Genomic DNA, 23,068 nt, shown 5'->3' with positions numbered 1-23,068 from the left:
GAGTCCAGGCCTGTTGTCTCAGTGAGACGCTGAGACGGGCTCAGGTCTCTCCCTGCAGCATTCCTGGCCTCAGCAGATGGCATCGCATGTCAACTGCTTCAACTGTGATGGTTTTTGTTTGTTCTGCCAGTCAAAAAATAAAGAGACTCCTGCAGGGACCAGTGTGTTTGTTAAAAATATAAATGGGCCGAGGAGAAGCAGAACGAAGGTTTTAAAGGGGGAATCTGATATTTCTGCCATTAGCTTTTATTTATTTAATGGTTTTTAGTTTTTTTCAAGGTGTTTTGAATTAAAGCTTTGAAAACAATAAGAATAACATTTATGAGTTGGTAATATGAAAGGAAATTTTAAACAAATGTCATTTATAATTACTGAGAAAACTGACTGCAGCATTTCTTTATTTTGTTATAAAAGGTATTATCAAAACAGAATAAATTGTTAGATTTCTTTATTATTATTGAACACGTTTTTGCCTCACTGTTATTTAAATAACATCATTTATCGTTTTCAAATTGGCTACTTTTTTAAATTCATTTTTATTTAAATAAAAACTAACTTCTTAAAGAGTTTCCGTTGTGTCTCTCATCACCTGTGTATTTATTACAGCTTAAAAGTAATGATTAAAGCACCACTTGGCCTTTTCTTTTCACACTAATTCCAATTTTTCTTACCTCTTCCGTATTTTTTCTTTTTTAATAATACAGATATAATCGGGTTCTGTTGCAGCTGTGACTTTAACCTACAAAATAAGGGCTGAAATTACATTATCGTCACTATTGCTTTCTTAATTATAATCATTTATTAAAGAATTTAAAGCTTAACTGAATTTTGACTCAGATGCAGACAGACATTAAACCAACACAACATGCATAACATAGGAATTAAAGCCATACTCACTACAATTATGGTTGAATCCCTGTGTGTTTATCCCTTCTTAGATCTTCTTTTAAAAAAAAATCATCTACAAAAAGATCATCAGTCCAGCAGATTGGACAGCAGCCCTTCTTAAAACAGTTCTTCAGGTGTTGAATCTGTCGCACAAGAAACATAAACTACAAGACAACTTTTTTCTTTTTCATTTTAGGTGTTGGAACCCATGGAGCCCCCACGCGCTATCTCAGGAGACCCGGTCCTAGTGAGAAAGAGAGTTGTCCGATTACTGCTTCAGGCAGTGACTAGTGAGTGTCTGAGGGAGAGGGAAAAAAAGAGAGAGAGAGTGAGAGAGAGGGAGGGTGGGAGTGAACGAGAGAGGGAGGGAGAGGGAGGCTGCCGCCGTTTTGAAAAAGCAGAAAAGTTGCTCAGCGCTCTCTCACAGGAAGACTTTGGGTCTGGAGGAGGCACAGGGGAGTTGAGCCTCACACCAGCTCCCCATATGTCATTCACTCACAGCTTTAAGCAATAGAGCCCTCTCCAGATTGTATCAGTGGAGACTTAAGACAATGAAACGGCAGATCTCTCCACACACCCCAAGGGCCCACCTTTTTCTTCTCCCCCTCCTTTTCTTTTTTGTTTTTGTTATACTCCGGTTTTTGTTCTTGTGAGTCTTAAGTCACGGCTGGATTTCTCTTTGTCAGAGCGGGTAAACAACAGCTCAGGTCATTAGCTTAGGTGGCGGGGAGCCGGGAGGTTTAGCGGCGGTGTCCGTCTCTGCAGCAGACTAGTGGAAGTCCTCCGTCAACACATACACGGTGCGTCTGTATGCGAGGTAATGACTGCCTTCTGTCCGCTCCAGGTTATTATTTCAACTGTGCGAAGCTGCTGCGCAAGGCCACGCTGCTACTGATGAGCTCGAACTGGTGATTTATTCAAGCTGGTGATGAGGCTTGTGCAGCTTTTTGCTTTAATATGTCATGCCATTTTTTTTCCTCCTAAGAATATCAATCTTTGTAATGGATGGCTGAGAGGTCAATGGAGCATTTAAAATTTGTTTGATTTCCACATAATAAAAACTGCGGGTGAAATAACAACTGTAATACTGAAAAAATGATTACCTAGAAAGAGGAAATCATACATTTACTATGGTAAAGAGGTGCTGAGAGAAGAAGAACACCCACAGCTAGAAGAATAGTTGACTGTGTTAGCGGTTGTTTTATGTATGCACTGCTTGTCTCTTCTGTTACTTTATAGTCACCAGGTGATAATAAAAATAAAAAATAGTGTGTGTTAACAAAAGAGCTCATTATGGGGTAAAAAATACTAAAAAAAATCAGCCATTTTATTCTTGATCAGCTCTAGAGTTCACAACCCGTACTGAAAGCAGGTCACCACCAACCAGCTTCAGTCAACAAGGAGCTGACAGAAATAGATCCGAGCTGCAGCGCCCCTGATTTAAATACACTGCAGGAATGATGCGGACATGCATGCTGCAAAATAAATCCATATATGCTCACGTTTCAATATCTGTGCATGAAACATATTGCACATTCAACCAGTTTTGAACTGGATTGACTAATAGAAGCTTGGGGACTCTCAGGTGACTACTTCTAATAGCGGAGGAGGGGTACACATGCATGTCGAGTTAGTGCACTCACTCTGTCGCTCTCTTTTTTCAATAAGCAGCTGCATAAAATCAGCCCGAGATGTAATTTTGCAACTGAGTTATTTTCAAATTGCACAGTATAATTATACTGACATGTTTGTGTCCAAACTCAGATTTTCCTGCAGTGCTCTCCTGAGCTACATGGAATGTTTTGAATCAAGACTGCAATCAGCTAGTAGTATCTTGAGGATGTTTTGTCACTGTTTTTAAATGGAAGTCATAAAATGCTAATTATATCATGGAAAAATAGAAGAGTAGGATGTTGAGTGTCTGATAAAAACATACTCAAGTAGACATTTTGTACACAATGAACCTCATTAGATGCATGAATTAAAGCAGCTTAATCATCTCTTCTGCAGCTATACAAACTGTGTACCTAACAGAACCTTCTTCATGTGCCAAATGGAGGCTTAACAAAAGATGCACTGATACCGTTCGACTGACATCAGCACTAAAACGCCACTTGCCAAAAACTATATCAAGTAAGAAATTTGAGAAGTGAGCTAAGATTAAATGTGAAGCCGTTCTTTATTAAGGATTATCTTGATGGGACTCAATGGTCTTCATGTGGGGTTTCAGAGATGCCTGCTTGCAATTTAGAGTGAGGAGAGATCTGCACTGTCCTCCACTGCCAACAGGTTATCCACTCAGCTTCTCACACACATGAAAATAGACTCACTTCCAAATAGCTGATTCCGTTCTGGAGATAAGTAATGTACATCTAACTGCAATCCAAGTGCTCGGAAAGATTTAAATCCTTCGTGTCTTTTATTTTTCTTCTGTTGTTCCACGAGTGAGCCGACTTATCCTGACAAAGAAAACATAAACAGCGTGAAAGGAGCAGTGACTCTGTGACAAGGGATCAAATGGTGCAGATGAAACAAAATGCTAACACCCCAGTGACACAGTTGCAATATTTTCATATGCATATGCTGCAAATTTGTTTGCTTAGAACCACTACAGTGTTTATACAATGTCACACATCGAAGGGATCAAGTTCCTTTTTTTGACAGAAGTCTCTACAGAGCGTTACACCCTCAACCTTCCCCCCAAGAAGGGAAATTTGAACTTGGGATAACTCTGGATAAAATAACAGTTTTTATATATTTACACAGGCATTACCAGGTGAAGTGTTCACCTACTGACTAAGGGGAAAATACAAAAAAAGACCCTTAGCTACACAAACCTCTCGCCTCTCAGCCTTGCCCCTGACACAAGTGGCACATTAAAGTTTGCTGGATGGCAATTTGTCAAAGAGCTCTGTGAGGGCCTTATACTGGATATTCCTGAGATATTCAACGTGCAGAGTTTCCTGTTTCAGAAGGCCAGTAACATATCCTGTAAGGTTGTTAACATTTTTGGTACTTTTTAATACCATGGGTTTAAAAACTATACAAGTTGCATTATTGTAATTATCCATGGGATTGAAAAGAACCAAAACTTAATAAATAAATAAATAAATAAAACCAATTATGATCAGCTAGGTGTTGAGTCATAATTTCAAACTAAATCAGCCAGCAAACATAGCAAACATAAGAGGCCATTCTCAAAAATTTCACAAGTATACTGGCAAGTATACGTTTAGTCTCTAAAGATTGCCAACATATTTGTACAGGTAAGAGGGTTTGCAGCAGTGTGCCTGCATTTTAGGTAACATGAAATTGTCCGATGTGGAGTGCCTTGGACTTTAAATTTTGTTGCAATGGTAACAAATCAGACCTTTTGTTTTAATGGTTGATTTCTTTTAGGGAATCACATTAGGGTAAGGTTGTCATCTCAGTGGGACTAACCTGGTTAAATAAGGTTAAATCAAGAAAAAATAAAATTTGAGATACATTGATAAAATCTCTCATTTTGATGATTGATTGATTGTTTTTTTTTCTTTTTTACTTTTTGGGTGGTTGGGGGTGGGGTTAAATACATGAATTAAAGTATGTTATTTTTCTGATCCTAAGCTAACCATTACAAAGTCTGCATTTTAACAACACAACAAATGAAAATGCATCTACATGTTTGATAGTGTATCACATCTTTACTTTTCCTAACCTGACTCATTAGTACAACTGTACTGCAGCATTAACAATAATGTGGTCACTTAGATAAACCTGAAGTCTCTTTTTCATGCATAGAAAGTTGTTTAAAAATCTGAGTTCAGCACTGAATGCTGTATTTAATAAAATAACATCATTTCAATAGCAGTATTTGTTGCTCTCCATCAAGAACAACAACTGTATGAACATAAAACAGAAATCTTTCTGTAGATAAAAATTTTCCTGTGATCTAAGAAATCTTTTTTGTGATCTTTACTTAACTTTGACATTTTGAACATGTAACATCCAATTCATTTAGTGGATGTATGTGTCTGCACTGGCTACACATGCAGTGCATGACTCAGAAAAGACAACTGGGGGGCTGCAGATGGCCTGCAGAGATTGCACCCAACGTATGCAGGTGGCCTGGGGTCAGGTCTGGCCTGTGGCTCCTTCATCGCATGTCACTCCCCGCTCTCTCATCCTTGTCTAAAAAAAAGACAGCTGGGTTTGTGGAAAACTGTCCCTTCAGGGGTTGGGGCGAAAACAGCATTCTGCAATGGATTTTTTAGTGCTACAGTTACGTTACTGACCTTACGTATCTGACTGCTGTTGTACGCAGCCACCAGCTGATACTAGTGTAATAAACGCAGACACACGAAATCAAAGCAACCATGCACACTAAGATATCATCACTTCACAAGCTGCCTCTGTGTGAAAGTACAACATATTCTTGAAATGATAAAAATAACCATGAAATGTGGTGTACAGGCTGAAACTTTAATGTCTATTTTTCATCTAGAAATTTTGCTGCCACTTATGTCGTGAGGTGAGTTGTACCAGTATAAACTGTGAGACATGCAGCACCATTACTCCAAGTGTGTGCCACTGTCACAAGCATGAGACTTAACACAATTATAAATTCCTCCCATTTAATGTGCGCTGTGAACAGCTGCTCCACTATTCAGAATGTACTAGAATCCGTAACAACACAGACTGGCAGTCTGTCAGTGAACCACTTTTCCTCCTTGTTAGGTGATAGTGATGCATTTAAAGAAAACAGGAAGTATACCATTGGTGTTACCTACGCTACTGTTGAGTGCTGGTTTGACCGGAAACACTCCTCAGTATGGACAAGTGACAGTCATAGGAGGGCAGAGCAACTGTTGGGCTTTAAATCTGGCTCACAATAATCACAGTAGTAACTGTACTGTGGCTAATAGATGACCAAAGAAAGAGCCACACTGCTGCACTGATAATGCATTTAGTAGATTTTACTGGGCAAAATGGAAATCATCACCCAGTAGGACAGTTTAAACCTTTTTCCCTGTGGAGATAACAAAAATCAGAATGGGCCTTGTATACTTGTTTTACAGTATATTTCAAAAGTCTAAATTGTCTTTGGTTTGTATAATAGTTTTTCTAATTAAATGATGTGTTCTCTTCACTGAGACTGTACATGGATCCAGTGGCAGTACATGTGTTTTACCCCATCATTCCAAATATTTGTTGATCCGCGGACCTCATGCGGCCCGATCCTTGGAAGGTAATCAATTTCAATTTCAATTTGCTTTACTGGCATGAACAGATCAGTTACTGCCAAAGAAGTCTACAAAATATAAGCATTAAATATCTATACATAATATAAATTTACATATTGAATAAATCCACAATCATTTGATGCATAATTTAAAATGAAAAAAATATGATTAATAACATAAAACAACTAGAAAAACACTCGGAGAGCGCATACCTCCACCATTAGCCCTATCTCCAAATAGTAAAGAATCCATTAAAAAATTCCTGGATCCAGACCGTGATCCAGATCAGCCCCAAAATCTAATCAGTTCTTCCTTAGGCCATTTCTAACATTTCCTGAAAATTTCATCAAAATCCGTCCAGAACTTTTTGAGTTATGTTGCTAACAAACAAACCAACCAACAAAAAAACTAACAAACTAACAAACTAACCCCGTCGCTCACATAACCTCCTTTTCAGAGGTAATAAGACTATATGCATTCTTCTTTTGTATACTTGTGGGGTTGTACACAGTGACAACATTAATAGTCAATGAAAATAGATCAAATTCAATTTGTTGTTTGGGAAGAGATTGAATGGGTGTCCCTCAGGCTAATCTGTTTCTCTGATAGCTGCCACACAAACTATTCACTAGTATCAGGCATCCTGCAGGTTAATTTCCAGTTGAACATCTGACTGTCATAACAGAATCTGTCCTGATGTCTATGTACTGAAGCTGTAAGAAAGTTTTTACCTTGATGACAAATATTGTCACCTCTAAATATCCAGAGATCTTGCCACACCGACAGTATCAAAAAGGACTGAAATCTTTAAAAACTGAATATCTTTAATAAATCATGTGCCTAACCCTGACCTTGCAGGTTAACTCCTTCACACAGTCTAAACTGAACTAAGACACTGACAAAGTTTCATTACTGAAATATTCCCAAATACTGCCCTGGTATCAAAGTGAATATTGATGTCAAAGTAAAAATGTGTTATCATGACAAACCAACATGTTGCCTTGACTTTGTGCATACAGCTCAACAGAATCAACCCCTCTATCTGCCAGGCTTTCATCAAACTAAAGAAAAACTTTGATGATGACAAGTTTTCACCACAAAAGAGATTTAAAAACTGCAGACAGGTAATTTTGAAGTCCCTCAAGGTTAATTAGTAGCAAGTCAAGTGCTTTCAAGTGGTGAATGAAAGTTACAAGTGAAGCCTGGATCTCTTATAAACAAACATCGGGACGACCCGCCTCGCTGAGGAGCAGTGATGAAAGTAAACACAGCATACCTCAACATGAAAATACATCGGAGCTTTCCTCCACAAAAAGACGAACAAAGGAAATGGTGAACCTCAGCAGACGTCATGGACTTCAGTGAACAGCGGGACATTATTGTCGTAGCCATCCTAATCCAAATAAAACACATGCTCTAAATGAAGTCAGATATTCTTCATAGGACCGTATTTATTGCTTTAAAAATCCTAAAGCCTTATAACTAATTTTCTGCTAAAGAAGGATCAGCAGCCACATTTATCCACACATACACCATGAGAGACAAGCTATACTTTATGACCAGACAGGCACACCTGGGGAAAGTCTACAAGGACCCTGAAAAATCCTCAGACAGAAACTTTACGGCTCTCCGATGGCCCCAAAAAAGCCAAACAAGCACACATTAGAGACCTATTACTCAGAGTGAGACATCACCGGCGCTGGAAGTATCACAGAGGGCGATAAACTCAGGATATATAGTCTGTTAAAAGATAAGGAGAACAATAAGAGTAAATTTTGTTTAATATGTCACTGAAATAAGGTCTTTTAAAACAGATCATCATTGTGTGATTTAGGAAAGCCATTTACATTTCCCTTAGGTGGAGACAACTACATTATCTTAAAATGACTGTTTCCTGTGATGCTCATTGATACTTTTCTTTATCTGGACACAGTGGAAAAGTTATGTTTGAATTTCTTTCATTATTTCTGGAATCCAAAGAGTCTACTCAGGGTATTGTAGGATATCTTACTGCCTTAATCCTAATTCACAAAAACAAGCTGTCATACTGTGTGCCTTATCTGTTGGTTCATATGAAGAGGACAGATGGTCTCTTTTTTCCTATGTAGGATAAAGCTTCAATTCACTAGTACAGTTCGGAGTTAAACAAATAAGTTTTTTATGACTTAAGTGGCACATTAACATCTATGACTTTAGAGTAGGGCTGGGCAATTAATCGTAAATTAGATTAAATTGCAACATGGCCTGCTGTAATTCACGTATCGCAGAAGATACAATATTTCTTTAACTTGAAACGCGTCAAAATACCAGTTTAATATATTCATTTTTTGCAGCAGCAGATTTATGCACATTATGAAAACATTAAAGTGTCAACACAGCAGTCCATTTCTCACTAATCCCTGCTTGCATCAATGCTGATGCACCTCCTCCACCCCAGCCGCCTCCTTTATAGCTTAAAGCTTGTTGCACCCCCATATGCAGATTCATGCTACTATGGATTAATTGCTTCTAAAATAATTTAATCCTTTTAAATGCACATTGTCATAAATGTGTCTGTCCATATGGGGGTTTCTAGCCATTCATTCCCTGGAAAGACAAAGCATGCTGTGTGGCTATATGGCAATATTGGGGGGGGGGGGTCGCAATTAGATTTTTTTGCAAATCATCCAGCCCTACATTAAACTGCATTTTTTGAATACAATGAAAGTAAAAGTGGGATAATTACCATTTTAAGATCACTTTGATCACTTAGGGTTGATCAGCTTTTAAAACTTTGATATGACCATTATATTTTTATGAGATATCAACACCTGCTGTAGGGAAACACAGATGCATCTGTCCAACATCAGTAGCAGCTGATACTGGCCCTGTTTACAAATATCTGCCACTGCCAAATTATTCAGTATGACCAAATATCAGTCACCAGTGTTTATCTGTTGCCTCCAATTAATTCTTTGCCGGCATCTGGTATATCCAGCTCAAATAAGAGATTTTTACAGGGCAGAAAAAACCTGTTGGATGAACTCTGATCTGATTCATTGTCAATTGTGCAAAAAAATGTTGGCATACTGGGAGTTTTACACCAAAATAATTCGTCAAGAAAACGTTGGTATCGGCATCAACATCAGCTAAATTGTTATGTCAGTATCAGAATCAGCCCTAATTTTCAAAATTCATGCATCTCTACTTGTTTCAATACCAAAAGAAAGTAACAGGCATCCAAAATTGGGTCTTTGCTTCTTTTTAGTCATCAAATATTGAAGACAAACTCATGGACACCATCTAAGAAGCACAAATAAGTTTGCACTATATGTTCTGAAGCAAAACATGCCATTTTCTGCATCCATGTCCCACTTTAAGATCTTTTGAGGTTAAACAGTCAGTTATATTTAATTAATTGGGTGCTGTGAGAAGTGAAACTTTGTTAGTAATCTGGTGTACAGTTTAAAGACTCAGCCTCATCAGCAGTGCCACTAAATCTAAGTCAGCTGCACCCTAAAATACCAATATGTTTGGTAATAAATTTTCAGCACCCCTCTAATGGCAGCATTTGTCAGGGCCGCCCCAACTGTCTGGGACGGCTTCTGCCTTGTGCGACCCAGGCGGCCAGAAATGTGGCACTCCCCGTCTCCTCCACAGCTGCCTGCGCAGTTGGGCCCAGGTCAGCAGAGTGCTGGGGGCCAGGCTGCTCATCAGCCAGGCTTTAGTGGAGCATGGCCCGAGAGGAAGGAGGGGCGGCTCATATCACTGGGAACTTATGTTCAGCACACCACCAACTCCCAATGGGTTAGAGTACAAAATGCAGAGGTTATACTTCTGCTTTGCAACCCCACCCCCTCAGGCTGCCTCACTGTTCCTGCCGAACCCCCCCGAGTCACTCACCAAACCCCCACTAGTGCAGCCACTGTGACATTTGTGAAGCCAGGAGTCCACATAACAAAAACACATTAGGCAAATGTCTGGGGTCAAACGTCTGTTTGAATTGGCCAGATGAAAGCCACTTAGATTGGGTCTGTGCCATTCTGCTTAGCAACTAAATACAGTTACAAAAGAGGCAGAGCAGCAGGGGCCAGCGGTTTGTCCCACTGACAGAATATGCTACCACATTCAAGTTCTGGTCCAGTGTGTGCCAAGGGGCCAACACAGGAGCTCTGACAAGGCTATTTAAGCCTGGGGTGTTACCAATCAGCTTAGTATCCTGCATAAATATAACGGAATAAAGCCAGACCGGAAAATAGTTTATATTTAACCCTCATACACATATGTTTTTAAGGAAGCAAATGCAAGCGAACACAGCAGTGACTAATGGGCATTCCTATTAGACACCAGTTTTCAGTCATTTTTAACTCCTTGAAGGACTTAACAGCTGGGCTTATCGGGCACTTAAAAAAGACGAAGCTCAGATTATCCAGGCACCAAATGTCACTCGTTTTATAGAACAGCAGGAAACATGCTGAGCTGCACAATTTCTCACACAGTGTGAACTATTAGCGGGTTGCTGAACTACATGCACCCTCCAATCATACCACAGTCAGACTTGAAGCATGACAAGAAGTTCGGAAATAACCAATGCAGTAACCACAGTTTAACTCTGAAAGCAGGGCGCTGACACTTATGCTAATACCTTGAACTGAACTATGTCTTGGTGACTTCTGTGTATGTGTCTGGTTCTTGTCCTTGCCGTCATCGGGAGTAATGGAAACAGCCTTTCATTTATTGTTTTTACTAGAGTACTACTGCTGCACTATCGATATCCAAGGAACAGGAAGAGCTGTCTAAGTGACTTTATGGGTGAAAAACAAAGAAAGCCTCATCCACAAAAGATTAGCAAAAGCAAGAAAAAAACACTCCTTTCTATCCAAATGACTATAGTTGTATTGCATATTGTAAGATCTTTGGCTTTGCAGTTTATCTGGACAAACAAATCTTTGTGAAACACATCAATAGAACCGACTTGACTTAATGATATGCCAACTTTCCATGTTTGTTTCCTCTTGATGTGTTTGGAGCAGCAGTGGGACTGATAAAAGGTGACTTCCTCCATGAGGAAATGGAATTTGCAATGCATTGCTCAGAGCACACACTCTCTTTGTACTTGTGTGAAAAGATGTAGCAACTCATCTGGCCAGAGCTTCTTACAAGTGATTTGAGGAAATGCAGGCTTAAAATGTTGTATTCTAAGGCTTCGTCCACATGTAGGCGGGTAAATTTAGAAAATGAAGGTATTTCAGTGCATTTTGACACTCTGTACACAGGAAAACAGCGTTTCTAGCCACTGAAAAACAACCCTTTTTCAAAATTCCCTTTAGCATGAAGATTTTTAGAAACTCCTCTTTTACATGGAGATAAAGAAAATTGAGATTTGGCTTGGAACATCTCACCATCTGCTTGTTTCTTCTTTGTTTGACATCAGTGGTGGGGGAGGTTTTCACTCTCATTTACAGAAACAGCAACATTTCTAAACTTGTGCTGACTGGAATTTCAGTGTGCTTGCACATACACAAAGTTGCTTTCCCTCTATGCTGATGTAAATAAACACCTGAATGGACTACGGAGCTCACTGCTGCTTCATGCAACACTCCAAAGACACAAAGCCCACTACCAACGTCAACAGCTTGGACAAGCCTGGATCAGGTTGATGACAGCTTTGGAAATGAAATGGTCAGTACAGAAGAACAGCGAGGGGATTCTCGCACGTTAATGGCACTGTTGCTGTCTGTGAGTGAGCTGCTGTACCAACTTAGTGAAAGACAGACTACTGTTGAAATAGCATGCTCTTTACAGCAGTGCCTTTTTGCATTTTCATGTGGTCAAAGATGTTTTGTAGAACACTGCATGTGTGGATGTGATTATTTTTGAAGACGGATGAGAAAAACCTCCATATTCAAAAATACCCGCCTACATGTGGACTTGGCGTAGGATGGCTGTTTAAGATTTCAAGTTTCAACTTCTGCCAGAGATGAGAAGAATACTTTTAAGTCACAGGCTAATGCCTGGTGTTTTTTGCTGCTGTAAAAAACAGATTCTCCACACAAAATCTAAATTTTAAGGGAAAAAAAACATTAAACTTGCCTATCCAAATCAGAACACTTAAGCTCTGTTTTCACACATGCACAAATTTTAGAAGATGCTGCGCCCAAAATCTCCCAGGGTTTCTTCCACTGGTTGTGTGATATCAACATCATTACCTCTGTCACTAACCTACAGTGAATATTCCTGAATGTCTGTGCATTCCTGCTGTGTTCACACTAACCCAACAAGCTAGGTAGACTGTGTCATATATCCATTGCAACGGATTTATTTCACATCCATCCGCTCATATAAAGTGTTTCACAAGGGCAGGACCTTTCAAACAATTCTCTGAGGCAGTGTTAATTTTGTTGACTAAAGCTATGACTAAAAATGTTCGACAACAGCCTTTTACTCCATGATAAAAACTAGACCTTGACTAACAAAAATAGATCTGTGATGACTACAACTGACAAAAACTGCTTTTAGTTTTCATCAAGATGACTAAAACTAGACTAAATGGTAATGTAGTTTTCATCTGGCATTCAAAATCTGTGGTATTTCTGTGGTTAAATCCATCAAAAAACAATGCAGCTGTAGCTATTCCACCTCTCAGCTGTAGAAAGCAGGGACCCCAGGTTTGGCAAAGTGCAGAGAACACACTCCCACAATTTGGTACCAGATTTAGGCAAGAGAATAAATGCTTGGACTAAAAGTAAAGACTAAAATGTGAGGACTTTTTATGGACTAAAACTAGACTAAAATGTTTGGAGTTTTCGTCAACTAAAACTAAAAGGGATAGAAATGACTAAAATTGGACTGAAAATACAATGCATTTCATTTAAAGACTAAAAATAAGACTAAAATTAAAAATAGCTGCCAAATTAACACTGCTTTGAGGTTGATTAGATAAACAGTCTGTCACATTCTTGATTCCATTAGAACAACGAAACATATGAAGTAATGTGCATTTACAGCTCTGTAAGTAAACTGCATTAGTTTGAGTTTGGCAGGTTCGCTGTATTGTTGATATATCTGTGATTTAAACCAAACCCAGTCAGGAAAGAGCTAAAACCGTGTAGGTCTTTGCTCTTCTTTAGAGCAGAAATGCTGCCCAGTTCTGGTTAAACTTATCTGAGCTAAACGTAACACCAGTGGCAGCAACTGTTTAATGGCTTGCAGTAGAACTAATCCATGCCTGTAGCTGCTGCCTAATTCTTCTCATACAACATTTACTGATCCAGTAATTTTTCAGATTAGAAACAAAAGTTTCCAATCGGAGCTTTGAAGGATCTGCCTGATGACATAGATGGAATCTGACCAGCCAATCAGCTCTGCAGAGTTATGTTCACACATAAACTCATCCCCACCCCATGAGGTAATATTTTACTGTTAGGCCCTTCAGACTGACATGGCTCTGTGCTGGTTCTGGTTCCTGGGCCTAACTCTGAACCAGCCAGTGTGTTCAAACCGAGAAAAAATGGGTTCTAAACCTGAAAAGTTAGTTCTCAGCTGGAACCAAAAATAGTTGGGTGTTTCTTGGGAAATGTGACATCATCAGTGGGCGTGTCACTTTCTAGGTTGTGAAGAAGAGCAGAAAATGGAGAAAACGTGGTTTGCTGGGGGAGTAATACAAGGATGGGCAAGTTATATGCCGAACTTGTGGAAAAGATAGTAAAGGCTGGGTTCACCTGAACTCCAGACCAAATAACTAATAAACTCAAGAGACTGAAGAAGGACCGGGAGAGCAAGAAAGACTTTGCAAAAGTGGAGCTGGACGTGGTGATACACATCCATCATGTCCTCCCGCTTTGGTTCTGCTTAAACTGGTGTGAACGTGGGCTGTTTCGCCAGAAAGCACCAGGGTTCTGAGACTCCAGAATGGAACCAGAGCCAGAGCCAGAACCGTGTCTGTCTAAAAACATCTGAGGACTGGCAGACGAGTTCAGGTAAAAACAGGGGTGAAAAATGTGGCTGTTTGCTTTCACACATGCAGCTCACCTTATAAGTTTTGGGTAAAACACTTTTAAAAGTCATTTTAAATCCATTACGAACAGCTTGAGTGCAAAAAATGGTGTTACTTCCTGCTTAAGTTTTATTTTCCTGTAAATTAATCCACTACCAGAAGTTATTCCTGTCAACTTTCATCCTCCTCCTCTGCAGAATTGTATTTGTTGCAGAGCACTGTTACAGGAAATCACTGCACGGTGCAGTAAGAGGTGCAGTGCAGAAGGAAAGAAACAAACACACTATGGTGGGAGAATAACCACAGCGATGGACTGAAGAGTGAGCAAAGCTTTGAATGTATTGACACGTCAGATCTGCGTGCATTAAAAAGCTTTAAAGATGGGAATGATTGATTGTTAGTTAAGTTAATGTATCTCGTCCATAAACTAAACGGATTCCTATTGATATCTCACCTCTTTTAGAAGTCCATCTCATCTATTCCATCTATTGTGAAAGCTCTTTAAATATTATCTGTGGACTTGAAAGGTTCTTCCTGTATCTACGTTTGGTTTTCAAGAAGCAATATTGATTTCATTTAAAACATTTTAACTGACAACTGAAAATGTTGAAGAAACAAAATGAAACAATTCCAGGAACATGTTTAGAAGACAACTGTAGATAAAATACAGCATAAAAGTTTGAGACAGATTTGAAATCTGAGTGAAGTTTGCAGCAGCTGCCAAATGCCTTGAGGGAGATCCCTTCCTGAACTTTGTACCTGACACCTTTGATAATGAATCTACCTTTTCAACCCTGTGAATCACAGATAAATTATCACTTTAATATGGAGGGTTCCCTGATTAACTTTTTTTCTCAAGGTGAACACAGACGTGATGAACTGCCTCAGACCTCTGATGATGAACGGATGAATAACCAATACCAGCAGCTCTGCACGTCTTAGCTGAAAACACACACCAAACCACAACAAAGAAATTCCGGCCATCCGGAGCATTGCCTCTGACTCCAAAATAAACATTACGTTTTGTTACAAGGATCCGCTACTTGAGGGGAGAAAAAGCAGACAGTTGAAGAGAAAAGTGTGAAACCCTCTTCCTCTTGACTTTGTGACTCAATTTCTGAAGCCCCAGGTGTTTTTTTTGGTTCTCAAAACATTCAGTCAGTTCTCTGGGTTGTTTGCAGAGCCGCTTAAACACAGGAGAATGTCTCTCTCCCAGATGAATGAATTAAATTGTTTGCAATGCTTTCTGTGCTGGCTTGTACCAGCTAAAAAGACCTATATATAGCTCAGCAGCCAGCCATGGAAACAAACAACCACCAAGCATGGGATCAGTTACAGGACTAGCAACTTTTTATAGGTCACCAAAACTTCCAGTTGCCTTGGAAACAATGTGGAAGAATAGCGCACTTTTGGAAGCGAAACAGGTAATACTGGTCAAGGCAATTAGAGGGCCCGTTTTTGTTGAATGGGAGTTATCAGAGAGCTGGCCGGGAATAATTGAGGGGTTTGCTCATTCACTGAACTCGGACTGTGTGGTGAATGCTGCACCTGGACCAAAGCACCCTGAACAACTCACAATGGAAAGAAATGCCTGTTTGTTTCCTGAAAGCCAGGGGAAGTATCTGGTGGAAATGTGGACAAAAAGCCACTATCTGAATGTTGATTGACAGTTTGACTCGGGTAATATTGTTCATTTTTTAGCCAAGCAAAAGATCTGTTCTGACTATGGTTGTGTCCAGAGTTCTGAGCTCGGTTGCCTTTACTGCTTTTGCAAAAAAGTTCATCTTATGCTCATTCCTCTTTCTCTCTTTAGACTGCAGATGTCGCTCTATTATTTTGTGAAGTTGTTGAATCATTTAGATCCTTTTTGATACCATGAGATTAAAAATGACACTTTCTCTTGACTGATGGACTTGGAAAGTACCAAAGCATTAGAAAAAGCTACATATCTTGAGCCAATCTTAAACCAAAAGCTTCAGTAAGTGCAAGGCTAAGTGTCTAAACTGCACAAACGTATGTGGACATTGCCTGCATATTTGGGTGACTAACCCTCATATTGTCGTCCCCTTTACTATACATCTTTAACCCTCCCAGGTCAAATTGACCCAGTCTTGTTTGACTGCTTAGAAAGCGTGAGGTATGAAATGGTTACCTTTTTTTTTTCCTTCTTTTTAGTAAACTTGTTTCCAACACATTGGCATATATTTTACACTTGTTTGTGTTATTTATGGTGGTGGGGGGGGGTGAATGTGTGTGTGTCTGTTTGAGGTCATTTGGGAGGTGTGTTTGGGGGGTATCAATATCTTTGCATTTTAAAAAATCTGATACTGTGACAACCCTTCCCTGTAGACCTCTTTGTGAATTTCTGTTTCCTTGTAACAATCTGTAAAAATAGTGTAACACTTAACCTTTTTTAAGTTGGCATCAAACAAACACAAGGGTGTCTTTTAAGGAAAAATAGAAAACCTTTAAATGTAAAGAATATTTAACAAGGAAATAAACAACAACTTTGAATGAATACAATCAACAAAGATCTTCAGAGAACGACATCAATTCAATGCGTTTCACATTAAATCAATCCCTCCCCGAGAACACAAGCGCACATGGTGCATAAAGTTAGATGAAAAGTAGATGACAACAAAAACAATGATTTCATCTTTATAAATTCAAAATAACCTGCAAGTCCCAGTCTAACGAAACATGCAAAACTGTCCACATCCAAGCCCTTTTAAGCAGCTTTTAATTCATTTTAAGTCTTTGATGCACGCAAACGCAATACAGTCTATAATCTACAGGGCATAGATCGCTTAACTACTGGTATACCAGGAAATGTACAAAAAAGAGGCGATCTCACCCAGATCCAAGAGAAAGTAAATCAATAAGAAAAGCTCCTTTTCCTGCTCCCCGACACACACAGCGTCCACGTACAGAAGCCCAGCCGGGATACTGCTTAATATCTTCAGTCATAACTGCTGCTTACTTATTTCATTTTACGTCTTTTTTGCTTAGTCAACAGCCTGTGTACAGCTTGTTACTTCTACTCTACTTTCAGGCCCCAGTTTCCTAGGTCTGCCTGCTCTATTGTCCTTTTCCTGGTCCTCTGCTTCTCCGCCTCTTCCCCCCATGACACATCCTCCTTATATTATCTCATCTTATTTTTTATAATTTTAACCACATATCAATAAATAATAATGACAGCAAGAACCCACATACCATACGAATAGGGAATATTTCATTTTAACTGTACACAGAAAACCTGTCATACATTCATTATCATACATTCAAACTCATTTTAATTTACCTTTTAGATGACACCGCCACAAATAGGACTACAATTCTGCCACATCTGGTTAAAACTCTTCCTGTATCTGCAACTGAATAATCTGAATTCACAGCTCTGGCTCTTTGAGAACCCCGGCTCGTCCATTGCATGATGACTATGCAATTTACAAAATTACAAGCTAGCTGAAACCCTGCCCTAAAGAAGCCCCAGACTCAGCCTGAATTATTAATCAACTATTGATGAGGGCCTGATAAATGCACTCGGCTCACCATCCCAATGACATTCGTGTCTCCTGCCCTGGGCCACTTCGACTCCTCTGCTTGCTTATAAAGTTATGAAGATGTGAAATGTGCTCATTTAAATCACAAAAGGTAATTGTTTTCAACAAAGTATCAGCTTACAGAGCTTGCAGAGATGCTGCTATCTCTCTCTAGCCCGAGAACTCAAATAAACAGACTTTGATGCCAGCTAATTACAGTTTCACACTGTGTGACAGTCGACAATCTCCCCCATTTCTGTTGGCTGGACACCAAACTCTTCTAAATTGCTCACACAGGGGGAATCAACATGCTAACCCGATGGAAGTATAAAAACAACAGCAGAGAATTACAGACATAACTTAGATTACTTCTCTGCCTTTAGGTATTAATATAAAATCCACAAAGCTTTAAGAAACATACACCTGAGGATTGCTGAAACTGTGAAATGAGTTTTACAAGTAAAGTAAAACAGAATGAAAGTTGTGTGCATTCCATCTCTAAATAAACTGAATGATTTTGTGACACAGTGCTGTTTATCTGATGACAGTCAAGCCCCTCTCACTGACCTCTGGGTCTGGCCGCCCATATCTCCACCACCATCACCTCTAACAGCTGCAGAGCACTTAATAAATTGCACCTTTAACAAAAGGAAAAGGTGATGAATTGAAAAATGTTTAGCTCGTTCATGCATTATTAATGCAGCCTCTCCCTCAAATCGGCCACTAATGAATAATTAAAATTAATCTCATTACTGGAGTTTTCATTATGGGATAATTTAATTAAATGAAAGCCCAGGGACCTCTGAGGGCCTGGAGCCGCTAGGGGCCCCATGCCCTGCTCCTCTAATGGGTCGAGGACAGGAGAGTGCATCGGTAATGCACAGGAGCCCATACATTATTTAATGGATCCTGCTAAGTAAGGGCGGATCAATGATAACTTGTCATCTTGTCAATGTGTTGAAAGCAATCCAGAGCACACAGCAGGATAAATCCCAAAACTGGGAGAGAAAAATATCACCAGTACCAAAGAGCACTGTCACCATCATCTGAGGATATAGCTATGAATATTCTTCGTGAATACTGAAATATAATATCCAACCGAGGATGCTTGAGCATTTTACTGATGGGAAAGCACTGGAGATAAAAGAGCAGGACTTGACATCTGTTGCCTACATTACAGTTCAGGTCAGATGTGAAAATGGTGGAGGGCACAAGGTGTTCATCTGATACTTAACAATAAATGATATCAGAGCCGAATGGGAGCCATTAAAGACCGTCCTGGTGAATGAGAGGAGGGGCTGAAGAGGACGAGAGTATCTGGGTTTGTCTTGTCTTAAGGAGCACTTAAGCACTCACTCAGGCTGCAACTAACAACTATTTAAGCATCGATTAGTCTAGATTAATGGAACAATTTATCGACTAATCAAAAATGTTTTCTGCGATGACTTGATGAATCTTATTTAACTAGCATGACTTGAAAATTCTTGATCAATATTTTGTATTGAATTTTAACATTACAAAGGTTGATACAGGTTTGATGATGTTCTTTATCTGCAGCCTGATAACTTCATTAATATAAGAAAAGCTTGGTACACTGTTTATCAGCAGGATTGGAGGTAGAAAAAAGATTTAAAGGGATGAAAAATGTCAAATTTTTTTAGGTGAAATGAGAGAAAAAAGAGAAAATGAAAAAAGAAAGCTGGGCTGTAACTTTGAACTGTCACATCAGAAATTATTTAAATAATAAAGATGTCAAAACTTAATGATGCATGATAAGAAGGGGTTAATATGTAGTGAGCAAAGATATTTATAACTCATTCTAACACTCTTGTTTACATCAAAAAAACAAAAAAACTACTCTGCTATTTTTTTTAGTTAAATATTTGTGTACCAAACAAAGTACAGCATTCAGCTGACATACATTTTCCCTTATAATGAATTTAAGTATCTTGACAAGTGGTCAAATATGACATTTTAATCAACTGAACAAGAATTCAGCTGATTTAATCAGGCATAAACCAAATGATAACAGGCTGTCATGCTTAACAAATGGAGATGTTGGGGGTCTGGGTTTTTTTGTTTGTTTTTTGCTGCAGAAGTCAGAAAAAAAGAGAGCTGACGTTTTAAAGATGAAAAATATGCACTGACATAAGTCATATCAGAAATAGGTTAAAAATGTTAAAGGGATACTTCAACATTTTGGCAAATTCGTCCATTGCCATAATTCCTATAGTCTTAGTAATAGGTTCGTTACCTTCAGTGGTCGGTGCAAGCTGTTTTTAGATCGGCGCTGCCGAGTTTGGACCTGGTGTGCCAACTCAATGTAAGCAGACGGTATTCCGGCTTTCCCTCATCAAACTCATCAAATACACAATCCAACAACTCCAAAACGCTCTCATGGAGAAGTCATGACCTGTACATTCACCACGCTATGAAATAATCATAGAACATTACGAGACGGAGATGTTTTAAAGTTAAATGCAAAGCCGGAACTACACTCCAGGCATGGCTGCTGCACTGTGTCACTCTGCCCAGTGGTTTACTCAAGAAATATTTCAGAGTATTTGCTTCATGCATCGTAATGTTACATAATCATACGTTATTATTTCATAGTGTGATGAATGTACAGGTCACAACTTGTCCACAAGAGCGTTTTGGAGTTGTTGGATTGTGTATTTGATGAGTTTGATGACGGAAAGCTGGAATACCATCTGCTTACATTGAGTTGGCACAGCAGGTCCGAACTCGGCAGCGGCCGATCTAAAAACAGCTTGCACTGACCACTGAAGGTAACGAACCTATTACTAAGACTATAGGGATTATGGCAATGGACGAATTCGCCAAAATGTTGAAGTATCCCTTTAACTACACCTTGGTCTGTGGCTAAACTTCTGTTCCTAATGTGAATCAGACTGAATGAAACAACATCGCTATGAAAGTAGCGTTGGATCAGGAGACTGTCAGACTGATTTTGTTATTATTAGCTTTGCCTTTTGGCTCTGGCAAACTTTCTGCAGTTTCCAAAGCCTGCTGAATCAGCACTCTGCCTGGTATTAGCCTTTGGCTTGGTCCTAATGCCCCCGGCTAAGGCTAGTGGCTACTGCCGCTTTGTTTCAATGTCGTTATGATGATGACTTTTAAGTGACTTATAAGACCCATTGTGTTAAAAATAGGGCTGGGAAATTAATAAAAAAATTAATTGAAACCGACATTTAAAGCCTCTAACCAACACAAACCTGCTATGTCAATTATTTCAGTTTTTAAACCCAGGAGAAGAAGACATACTAGTCATGTGACACCATCCCATCCAGTCCACTAAAACTCAAACACGGAGCTGACTGCAACTTGAGCAGCAAAGTTATTTTCTACTTTTTATACAACAGTATAAAAATAATTTGTTTTGTAAGCAAGAAGTGTAAGTTGTTAATTTTCTTCTTTTCTTGGAAAATTTGACTTTTGACAAAAAGATTTTAATTTCAGCTGATGTGAGTTTTGATTGGTTTCAATAAATAACCATAAATTATTAATCTGTAAATATTCCTTCCGTTATTTGTTTTAAATTATACAAGTATTTTCAGAACAAAGAGTAGCAGGTTGGGGGTGGAATAATCGTCCAATTATCATATTCAAGGTAAGAAGTTCAATTAATCATAATTTTGATTTTTGCCATAATCGCCCAGGCCTAGCTAAAACTCAAAGACCTTTTTCCACTCTTTGGGATCTTTGTGGGGCAAGTTTTACAAAGGCTGTTGTGCTATCCTCCCTGTAAATACTGAATAACTCCACCAGTACCTCCTTGTTATTAGCCTCTTAGCACATAGGCTGCTTCCTCTTCTTCTCTGGTGCTTAACAGTGGGTCACCTACCACAGCACCACCTTCTGTTTTGGAATGTGTAGTCTTGTGAGAAAGAGAACAAACGCCTTCATTATTGGTGGATTTTATCAGTTAATATTTTATTATTTTTTATTATTTATGTAAAATATAAGCAATATCCGCCAATAATTTAGCAGTACCGATAATTATTGTGCATTCCTATTAAAAATGCCTTCTCTTTAAATTGTCCCACATTACTAGCATGCTCCCATAATAAATAAGGTCCACTCTAAAAATCACACAAGCAATCCTTTTACTATATGAGCAGCGAAGTTCTTATTATGAACAGTTAAGTACTGCATTGTAGGTGACAGAGAGAGTGAGGAGACAGATCGTTGGCCTAAGAGTGTATGTGTAATGTTTTCATGGCTGAAACATGGAGAAAAGTGACTAGTACTTGTAATGTCAGAACTTCTGTTCTGATGAAGCTGTGACTGCAACAGTAAGTGTGCCTTCTCCCAGAGACTCAAGCTGGGCTATGGGTCTGCCTGCTAGTGAGTTGAAGTGACAGGTTAGCCCAACAACTGTATTAGACAAACACAGCTCTCTGACTATGGTCAGTGTTGAGGATAATGCTCCCAGAGTTCAGAAGTTTTTAGGACAGGACTTCAGCATCATGCAGTTTTTCCATTTGTTGTCATGGTCGCTGAATTCCATACGCAAAAATCTCCTCTCCTGAAACAAAATATCTCCACACACAGCAGGTAAAATGCAAATTAACAATTAAATTGGTTGGCAACTAATTTTGTCAAATATGTTGACAAAGCATTTCATCACAAATTACCACACATCAGTGAGGATGCAGCTCACACTGAGAGGCCTTCAACTGTCATGAGACAGACATGGATATGCATGAGGCCTTTTTTAACTTTCTTTTTTATATAAACATTTATGTAAGGCATGTGTGTCTGTTTGGGTCAGATATCACTCATACTGTGTATTCATGCTTGAACTGTTCCAGCTTAGTGGCAGTTTTAAATTAGGCCTGAAGGCCTTAGATTGGCATTTATTTGTTCTCCTAACAGGATTTTTAAAATGGCAAATTCATGTTGCAATTCTGTGAGGCACAAATTTAGTTGTTTATTTATTATGTGTCAGTACGTCTAAATCAGTGCCCCATAGCATTTGTTATTACTCAGACTTTATTGCTATTGCCATTCTTCAAATTAAATGAATGCAATTATTAGGCTTAAACAACTCAATGGGAAGTGTGTGATAATAAAAAACATATGTGACAGAGAATTTCACATCATGTATATGCATCACAGGCCTGCCTTTCAAAGAGGAAATCTTTAACATAAACATTAGCATTTGGTGAAAACAACTGAGTAATTAGTTTAGGGCATAATAAGCTGGAGGAGGCACACAATGAAAGAAAGCATTCTGGCTTTAAAATGAATAAAAATTGATTGCGTCCCAATAAAAAACGAATTGGCGGAGTGTTAACTGGATTCCACATAAACGTCTGTAGCAGTCCCTGGCCGCTTTATTGTGTGCTAATGCAATAGAGAACACTTAGCAATAAATGCTCCTCTCTGATGAGCTCACAGAGGCTTTCCAAGATGGC

The 23,068-nt window shown here is 39.0% G+C and overlaps 1 protein-coding gene across 17 annotated transcripts in view; it reads right to left on the bottom strand.

Moving 5' to 3' along the window:
- Positions 1 to 23,068, bottom strand: part of eya1 (EYA transcriptional coactivator and phosphatase 1) — an 88,250-nt gene that overhangs the window by 48,002 nt on the left and 17,180 nt on the right. For 4 of the 17 annotated variants that reach the window (XM_041814773.1, XM_041814775.1, XM_041814777.1 and 1 more), the window contains exon 1: positions 898 to 1,168. The exons of the other annotated variants lie outside the window; for them this stretch is intronic. The gene's annotated coding sequence lies outside the window, so the exon portion shown is untranslated. Of the gene's footprint in view, positions 1 to 897; positions 1,169 to 23,068 lie in introns of those variants that run through there. 17 annotated transcript variants of the gene reach the window in all.

Source organism: Cheilinus undulatus, linkage group 19 (genome assembly GCF_018320785.1).
Source record: "Cheilinus undulatus linkage group 19, ASM1832078v1, whole genome shotgun sequence".
Taxonomy (NCBI): domain Eukaryota; kingdom Metazoa; phylum Chordata; class Actinopteri; order Labriformes; family Labridae; genus Cheilinus; species Cheilinus undulatus.
This window is presented reverse-complemented; position numbering and strand designations above follow the sequence as displayed.